Source organism: Haplochromis burtoni, unplaced genomic scaffold (assembly GCF_018398535.1).
Source record: "Haplochromis burtoni strain Fernald_Lab_line unplaced genomic scaffold, NCSU_Asbu1 Contig_67, whole genome shotgun sequence".
In the NCBI taxonomy this organism is placed as follows: Eukaryota; Metazoa; Chordata; class Actinopteri; order Cichliformes; family Cichlidae; genus Haplochromis; species Haplochromis burtoni.
This window is the reverse complement of record NW_024582428.1, coordinates 714,545-724,148: the sequence shown is the minus strand read 5'-3', so window position 1 is coordinate 724,148 and position 9,604 is coordinate 714,545. Positions and strand designations below refer to the sequence as shown.

General features: G+C 40.0%; 1 protein-coding gene across 1 annotated transcript in view; it reads left to right on the top strand.

The window, feature by feature from the left end:
* The window catches only part of filip1l (filamin A interacting protein 1-like), a 97,744-nt gene that overhangs the window by 78,249 nt on the left and 9,891 nt on the right, over window positions 1–9,604 (top strand). The window lies entirely within an intron of this gene.

Here is a 9,604-nt window from a genome sequence, read left to right as displayed (position 1 = left end):
CCAAAGGGGACCTCTTTGCTAACCTGCAAAGAAATGAACAGTCTGTGATTTTTATTGTAGTTTAATTTTAATGGAGAGAGACAAAATATCAAACAAGTAGAAGTGCACAGTACATAAAAGTTATAAATTTGAGCCAAATGTCATTGAGTGAAGTATGTTTTTGATCCTTTTACAACCTAGTCACAATTCTGGCTGCCACGGATTGGCTGTGTGCACACAGATTACAATCAATGAATCAATCAATCAAAGATCAAAGAGCTGCCAAAGGATGTCAGGGACAAAACTTTAGACCTGCACAAAACTGGAGTGGGCTACAAACTGTTGTGACAACTTTTGGTGTGATTTTTGGAAATGGAAGAAACATAAAATCACAATGAGTCTAGAGATCCATGCATGGGGTGAGGTTGATTATGAAAAAGGTGGTGGATCAGCCCAAAACTACATGGGAGGAGCTTATAAATCATCTGAAGGCAGCTGGGACAAAGTATTAGAGTCTTGGAGCACTTGCAAAGTCCTGCTGCTCAAGAAGGCCCGTTTTAAGTTTGCCATTGATATCTAAATGATTTCGAGAAAGCTTGGGAGAAAGTGCTGCACTCGGATGAAACCAAAACTTTTTGAAGAAAGAGAAATATTGAGTATAACCCAAACGGCATCCCCACATTCAAGCATAAAGATGGAAAGATTATGCTTTGTGGCTGCTTTTCTGAAAAGGGAACAGGATGACTGCATTCAGGGCCCAATAGACGGGACTATGTACTGTAAAATCTCGAACCAAGAACCTTCTTCTCTCACCCAGAACATTGAAAGTGGTAGTGAATGGGTCTTCCAGTTTGGCAATAACCCAAAAACTATTGAGGCAACAAAGAGTTGCTTAAGAAGAAGCACATTATGGTCATGGCGTGACCTTGCCGGTCTCCAGACCTCAATCTTGTGGAGAGATGAAGCTTGATTGGCCAAGCAATGGCCAAGAAACTTAAAGGTAATGTTTTGTTTGGAGATTAAACATGTATTTGAGTCACTGACATGCTAATCAGTTTTTAACTTTTATGTAATATGTTTTTTCTGGATTTTTGGTTGATATTATGTCTGTCTCCATTTAAATGAAACTAACATTAAAATTACAGAGCTTTCATTTCTTTTTTTGCTTTTTTTCCAAATTCACCCGGGGATCAAATAATTATTTCCCCCACTGTATTATCAGTAAGCTGTAATCTTCCACCTTACACTGGCACACCTAACATCAATCTGAGTAACAGCCCCTGTGTTCACAGGCTGCGCTCCTTTATGTAAAACCAGCTGGTATCGAGTTCTTGCCATTCTGTACATGTAATGGCTGGTAGTAAATGTGTGGCCCTGGGGCTTTGAAATCCACCACGTCTGAGCAAACATAGATCGCCAACATCCCCCTTAAATGTTTGCGATTTAACCCATAGTCCAATGATTTTGAGGGGTAATGATTATCAGCTGTACCAATTGAGGGTATCAGACACACGCCTGCCCTGCTGACTGAGATCACACATACACACACAAACACTTGTACACATCTCGTTTGATTTCTCACTACAAGTGTAATCCTTTTTTAGGCAATAGCTGTTGTTAGCTTGTAAATTACAGCCTCTCTGTCTGGCAGAGCTTCACTCTGAAGCAGCCATGATTGATTCCTACCCATAATCTTATATCCCTCCATCGTGGGATGACGTGTTTTACCTGCTATGCACTGGCAATTAAATTGTTTCGTAACTAAAGGACAGTGCACAAAAACCACAAAGCCTTTTTTTGGGTCGTAAAAAGGCCTTAGGTGCTACAAAATCTCCCCAAGGGAAAGAAGAGGTAAAATGTCAAGGTTATCGCCAACCATCAGTTTCCAGTCAACAAGCTGATGGATTAGACATAAACTGAGGACCAAATAGTGTTCACTGTATGGCAGCACCATGCACAGTAATTAAAAAGCATACTAATGGCAAAAAAAAAAGAAAAAATGCAGGCTATAGAGGGGGAACCCAACCACAGGAGGATCAGGCTCACTTTTAACATGCAGTTACAGATATCTGGATTCTACAGTATGTCATCACAACAATAAGTGAAAGGCCTTCAGCCAGAGGAACAGCCATAAAACCCAAGTTTGACCATAAAAGGCCAGCAAACATCCACATGGGATTTTTTAGGCTGGCAATCCAAATCATGTTCCATTTTAACAGAGCTCATGCTGAGGCCTGCGCTAAGATTAGAAACAAGAGACAGATGGAGGAGGTGGGCAAAAATAGGGAAAAACCGGTGAAGCAGAGGCGGAAAAAGAGGAGAGTGACAAATACGACGAAGGTTAAGGAGCCACGGGTTAGATGCAAAAATGAGACAACCCTGTGCAAGATAGGCCTTAAAAGGAGGAGGTGGAAGAGGAGGGAAGCTGACATATGGATTTGATTACAAGGCGATGATGTCATGTATGTATGTCAGGTAATCAGCCCCTGGGCTGTGTGTATTGTACGCACGTGTGTGTTAGACAGCCCTCAAGTGTGCTGGGCAAGACCGGGCCTTGTTCGTGATGGCAGCAGAAACCACACTCAGTGGAGAGAGTGACTGTGTGTCTTTGTCTGACTTTGTCTGCTTCTGCTTCATGCAGCCAGTGGATCAGATCCTTAAACATATTGCTACGGGGCAAAAAATGTGCACATGTGTTATTTGAAAAAAACACACACTCTGCTTTATCTCTGGTTTCCATCTGGTTTGGACATTAATGGTTTTATCAGATTCATACCTTGTATATATATATATATGCACAAATATGCACTCAGAAGCACTTCCCTGCTCCCCTGTTATCTGTGCAACGATTTAACAGCACTGGGAAACCTTACATTTAAAAGTAAATTGTCACAATATACCTACAGAGCAATTACCGCAAGCCTGTTAATTTCCCTTGTAGTGACAGCTTTAGATGAACTAAAAGTTAGCAGCTGCTGTTCAGGACGGGCCTCGACGGTCCAAGTTCGCCCAATAAAGTCACTGGATCCCCTCAACTGAATTCTGCTTACATACTTAAACTATAAGTTACACTTATTCATGCAATTTGGAAAAACCTAAACACCCACACCGCCAATATCACCAATATTGGCCCTGTATTTAATTGTTATTGGATCAATACCAAAATTTGCAGTATTATGCACGGTATAGTGCAGTACAGCACTACTCTTTGAATCTAAAAAGAGGTCTTTCATCAGCTTGTGCAGTTGATTTTAAGCATGATACTGTGCACACAGTGAGCTGTACGAGTGCGTGGTGAGTTCATGGATCCACTTCTGCACCTAGAGAAAACGTTTCCCCTGTGTGTCTCCAGCTTTCAATGTAATTCAGTTAAATTTGATCTATATAGGGCCAAATCAGCCTCAAGGTGCATCATGTTGTAAGCTATTATGTGTATTATTATGTTTTAATGTGAGTGTCAATGGTTTTATCTTGTGTTTTCCCCTTTTGTTTCTGTACAGCACTTTGGGCAAACCTTCTGTTTTTAAATGTGCTGTATAAATAAATTGGATTTGGATTTAAATACAGTAATACAGAGAAAAGCTTTGCATTTGCAATCTAAGACAGATATTTTTGCATTTTTTTAGAACTGTGGCTACATTTCTCTGACTGTACCATCTTATATATGGTTGTAATTATGCACAGAGGGTGTGTGAGTGCAGGTGCATGTTTTTTTTTTTTAATGGAATAGCAAAATGACTTGAGTCGATTCCCTCCCTGTCAAAGTTGCCCGTCCAGTTCATGTGGTCTGCTGCTGACCGTGGTTCAGGAGCTCTGTCACTTGCACAATTCTGTAGAGCTGTTCTTAGTCTTCAAATGCTTTGTGTAAATGTCATGTGTCTGACACACACTTATTATCACCCTGACATGATTTGTACTTCACTGTGATGTTATTCTCATTCTTTTCCCCCACAAATTTGAAGTAATTTTGCAGCATGTGCTTCGGAGTTGATAAAAGACTGATTTTGGTTATGCAGATCCATGTCCAAAGATAAACCACAATTCAGGAAATCTACTAAGTTTCACCGTAAAATCATTTCAAGCTGCACCTAAATTTACAGAAGAAAAGAAAATGATCTTATGAAACAGGAACAAAAAAGGAACACACAATATCGTTAAATACTCTTTAAATAAAACATTGTTTTGCATAAATATATTTTTAAAAATCATCTGGTCCTTAGCAACATCTAAAATGATTTAAATCTAACCTGAGGTGTGAAACAGCATGTGGTAGATTTCACCATTTCATTGTATATTTAAACAAAATGAAACTGAAATACAGAAGCAGTGTGAAAAGCTAAATACATCCCATCCTTCAGTAGCTTGTAGAGCCTACAAGCTCTTTGTCACTTTATCAGTCTGTTACATCATTGTAGGGGGATTTAGGCCCTCTCTTCTTTATAACATCACTTCATTTTCCACCACAGCATTTCAGTTAGGTTGAGTTCTGAACTTTGACTGGTCAGCTATTCGGTTGTAGGACAGATGTCCTAGAATACTAGTCTAGAATACTTTGACATGCAGAAGAGTTCATGGTTGACTCAATGACTGCAAAGTGTCTAGGTCCTGTGGCTGCAAAACAAGCCCAAATCACCACACCTCCACTACCGTGCTTCAGACTATATAACACACTATATGAGACACAGCTCTTGGGGTTTTTTGCAGTTACTCTGAGCATTGCACAGTCTGACTTTGGAGTGAATTTGCTGAGACATCCACTCCTGGAAAGGCTGACAGTTATCTTAAATGTTTTCTGCTACTTAATAATCTTTCTCATTATAGGATGATTTCAAATCGTTTGGAAATGGCCTCATAACCCTGCCCACATTTATGGGCAGCAATAACTGCTTTTCTAAGCTCACTGCTGATGTCTGTCCTTGGCATTGTGTTAACACATGCCTGAATGCTCCAGAGCAGCAAACTGCCCAAACTTGTTTTGTAGTTTATCTGAGGTCATATTAACTCATTTCAAGACCTGGTGATTAATGTTAGAACTCAAACTCGGTGTGCTTCCCTTTAACCACGTAAATAACAGAATCAGCCGATTTCATGTGACTTATGTGTCATGCATCTTTCCATCATTCCTTAACCAATACTTTTACACCTCAGCCAACTTCAAACTCTGAAAATAAGGCTTTACTTTTCCTCCACAGCTGTAGGGTAAACAGTACAATTCAACTGTTCTTGTTGTGATGACAAAAATGTATCATCCCCAGTCAGAATCACACTGGAAACCATGATAGTGTCAGTCTGAACAAAGCACTAGAAAGCAGGCCATCAGTCTTTCAGACCCACTAATGCTTCATGTACGAGATAAGCACATCATGTGTCATTCGTACACATCTGGAATTCTCACTAATACCAGGTCCAAAAGAACATGTTGAAATGGCGGAAGACCGTGCCTTGAGACTGGATGAGTTCAAAAAGCACACGTTGCTCATCCAAACCAAATCCCAAACCTTCATTCTTCTGTGTATTGTCAGCGCCATAGTCATTCCATTGAGGTTGCATAACACCTCTTTATCCCCACACTATTTGTCATTTGGCAGAGGCTTGTCACAGCAAACATGTTTGTGTGGCCCGCTCTTGTGTTTGATCCTTGACATCTGTTTCAAGTGTACAGTACTCAGGGCTCCGAATATGTCCTGATTTAGAAACAGGGTCTTATTTTGGATGACCGAATTGTTTGTTCCAAGAACAAACACTTTATTGCAGGGAAATGGGGAAAAACACATCGCTATAACAGATCGTGCTGATGGTAATCCGTCACACTAAGTATTGCACTGTGCAGATTTTCAAAAGGTTGAAAAAAACAGCTCGTCTATGAAATGAGTGAAGACTTCAGTTTCAGAAAAGTAGGCAACGATGTCTTTCTGCTTGTGCTTTAGTCTCATCTCTTTGGTCTTTAGCTATTGAGTAACATGTGACAATTCCCATACAGAAAGCTCTACCCAGTCCCTCTCTTTTTAGTTGGTGATATATAACCTGTTCAAGACACCAAACAAAATCACATTTTGTGTGTTTGCACAGGAACTTCCTGACCTGAAAGACATGCTATCTTTGGCTTCTACCAACACTCTTTGCACAGACTTGCTTTTCACACAGCCTCATTCATTGTCCTCCAACAACAGTCTCCTCCAATTGGTTAAAAAACACTGTGATTAATTGGATTTTTTTTTAAACATAACTTGTTGGGCCACATGTTTTGAGTTTACTTCCTTTTAGGAATTCGTGAGTCGTGTCTGGCACCCGCTGCGACTCACGAACGTTGCTCCGTGCGCTATTAATGAACAGACATAGACTCAGATTGTGTATGCTGGCATCCGCTGTATCGGCTAAATTGAATTTTGCTTGGAATATGCCACTGGACAAAGTTTGGGTTTTACATTTCCGGCCTTAAAGTTGTCCAGACTCTGATGAAAACGCTTCCTAGATGCTTGTGGCCTTGAACGCTAACTCAATTTGAATGTAAAAGCATCATTTCCAGTATTATTGTATGGTCAATGCACAATTACATCCTGTGATGCCAGAAATAAATGATAATACCGACTTTTCCTCATACTGCATAGCGTTCAGCTGACAGGAAGGGTCATAAAGTCAGATGGGCATGTAGATTGAACACTTGTGAGCCTTTAATCTGTATCCTGGTCAACAAGTAAGTTTAACATGGTCATATCTTTAACATATTAATCCTGCCCTACTGTCGCTTTAAATTTACCCAGAAAATCCAGTTCCTTCAGCTCAGTTGGCAGAGCTCGTAACATTTAGCAACAGTGACCTCAGCCATTGTGAAGCCATGACATATTGTATTTAGTGGGCAGGAGACAGGAAGACTCTTGCCCTCGTTATTCCCTTACACTGCTGGAATCACTTATAACTGCGACTGCCTGAAGCACGTACTCGTAGAACATGCTTTGTGTTTTTACAAACTGTTATGTAACTCATTTGCTGTCTGCCATGCATTGTCACCTTACACCGAGCATGAAACCTTGCCGTTCTCGCACCATGTTTGTCAGGAGCTAGTTATGTCACTCGCTGAAATGCTCCTGAAGTGTCACCACTCCTATTGTCTGGAATATACTGGGCACATTTATTCCCACGAAAAACTGGGAAACCTCACTTAAAGATTAAATTTGCGCCCCTCATGTGACAATAGGTGACACACTGTGGCTTCTGTCTTCAGTTAAAGGCTGAGAATTTTCAGAGTAAGGTGAGAACACCCCCGATGAAGAAAAAAATTAAGACTTTGGCGTTATGAGCCAAACAATGCGCCACGGATAAAGACTGATGTGCGCTGACTTAAGCTGTGATTACATCACAGTGTGGAAAGCCATTGTTTTGTTTGTGGAGCCATTAGCTTAAAGCCACTTTTCACCACACAGGTAAGATGTTTAACCACCCAACCGTTGCTTCAGACTTTCTCATAACCTGGCTCAGTCCAAAGGCAGAGCTCCAATGTGTAATCTTTATACTTTGGATTTTGAGAAGATAAATAAGCAAATAAGTTGTGAAAAATATGCTGGGAAGCAGATGTTGTTTGCTCCTGGGCCATGATGGCTGCTTTAGATTCTATGTTTCAGCCTCCAGATTCATATTTAATAAAAACACTTGACCATAGTCACACAAGTTTATTTTACCAGAGAAAGTTGTTCTGATGTGTATGAGAGACATTTCTCCCCATACTCAGATCACTTGAAATACACCAGCCCACTAAGTGGGGAAAATTGTAATACTAACCCCCCCGCCTCCTCCCCCCATCATCAAAAGCAGGCCTAAAAACAGACAGATATCCAATTACATATCTAATCATCTTACTTAAGCCTTCTTTCTATTTCTGCAGGAGACTAAACAACAAATGACTGGATTATTAATTATTAATTGGCTATGACTCAAGAACATTATCTGCATCTCAATCTCAATATACTCTTGGTGCACAGAACAAAACTTCTACTAGCTCGCTCTAAATTTGTAAAATGTAAGCTTCTTACTTGTAAAGTAATCATTCTTATTTTGTTGTGCCATCAAACCACTATATATCCACTGCAGACAAACCTACAGTGAGGGAAACTTTGCTTTTTAACCATTAAATAGTCCCACTTTTTGTCTGTATTTAATACAGTTTGCACACACAACACACACTGTTTTTATTAATGAGCTGCTTTTTTATTTTTACATATAAACTGAGCGAAATATGTTAATTTTAGAAAAGAAAAGTACATCAATACACTACTAACTTACTTATACTAGGCTATATGCAGTCATGATAAAATCTTGTATGCTAGCTAGCAGCAACAGTACTAGCATAGCTATTTTAGATGAATAACCTGAAGATTCAAATGAAACTAGGAATGTAGCCAGAACAAATGTTCATGATACCCTACACTATGTTGGCTACCCTACCCTAGGTAACATAGGCAGCATATAAATTGAGCGCTCTAGTCTATCCTTATGCGCTGAAGGAGGAGGGTGCCCACAAGCACAGGACAACTATATGTGGAAGATGGTGACCAGTGCAGCTGCTGCAATTGAGGTTTTGCAGACATGTGACCACAAACCACACGATGTTAGCTTGTGTGCCATTTTTGAAGTGTGAGAATCATGGTGACAATATAGGATCGAGTGAATAAGACCCCAGTCATGCAGGCCTACAGACCAGTCAGTGACCGCCTGGCACGTGTATTCCCCAACCAGTTGGTAAAAATCCTCCCAGTGATTGTTTTGGGTGCTGGGATATTGCTGCGGTTGTAGTTTGAGTGGAACTGACTGACTTGCCCAGCCACTCTCCAAGCTGTAGTGAAACTGTCCAAAGTCGGATGCAAGGCGAATCCAGTTTGTGTCACACTTTTTCAAGTTTATTACCGCTGAGCTTATAGTTATTATTTGTAGAGAAATAACTACAGGAAATCTTAGCAATCTTCTAACAACAAAACCAATTACAGGAGGTTTTTGGTACTGCTTCTTTACCCAATGACAGCCAGCACTGCCCCAGAACTTCTGTAATCAGTTGGTGAATACACATTTTCCCCTAGCAACCGGTGATTGTATCATGTCCAACTATGCATCAGTTGCCCACATGTCACATGAGATACTTCAATAGCTCCACCCTTACTCATTGATAAGAAAAGCAGTAAGAGTCGGGTATGGAAGTACTTTGTGTTGTGGGTGGATGAATAAGGGGTGATAATTGATTTGCAAAAAAGGCAATATGCAAATGATTCTTTTGTGCTTTTCAGACAAAGGAAAGAGATATTTCCAGCTTAGCGAAGCACCTAAAAAATGGCATCCAGATGTGTTCAATTCAGCATACAACAATATCCAAAATATTATCATTCTTATGCTGAAATACACAGGTTTATTTAAGATAGCTGGAACTGCTGTTGCGGAATCAACTTTGTTCTGTCAGCTCAGATGTTTGCAATGAATAACATTATATAAATGCTTATCCTGACACAATGTACCAAACAAAAGACAAGACTTGTTTTGGCATCGTATTAGGTAAATCAAGCAAATCTACTCATATTGGTACAAAAAAAAAAAAATCTGGTTTCATACCATCCATAATTAATTAATTTTAAAACTGCAGTCA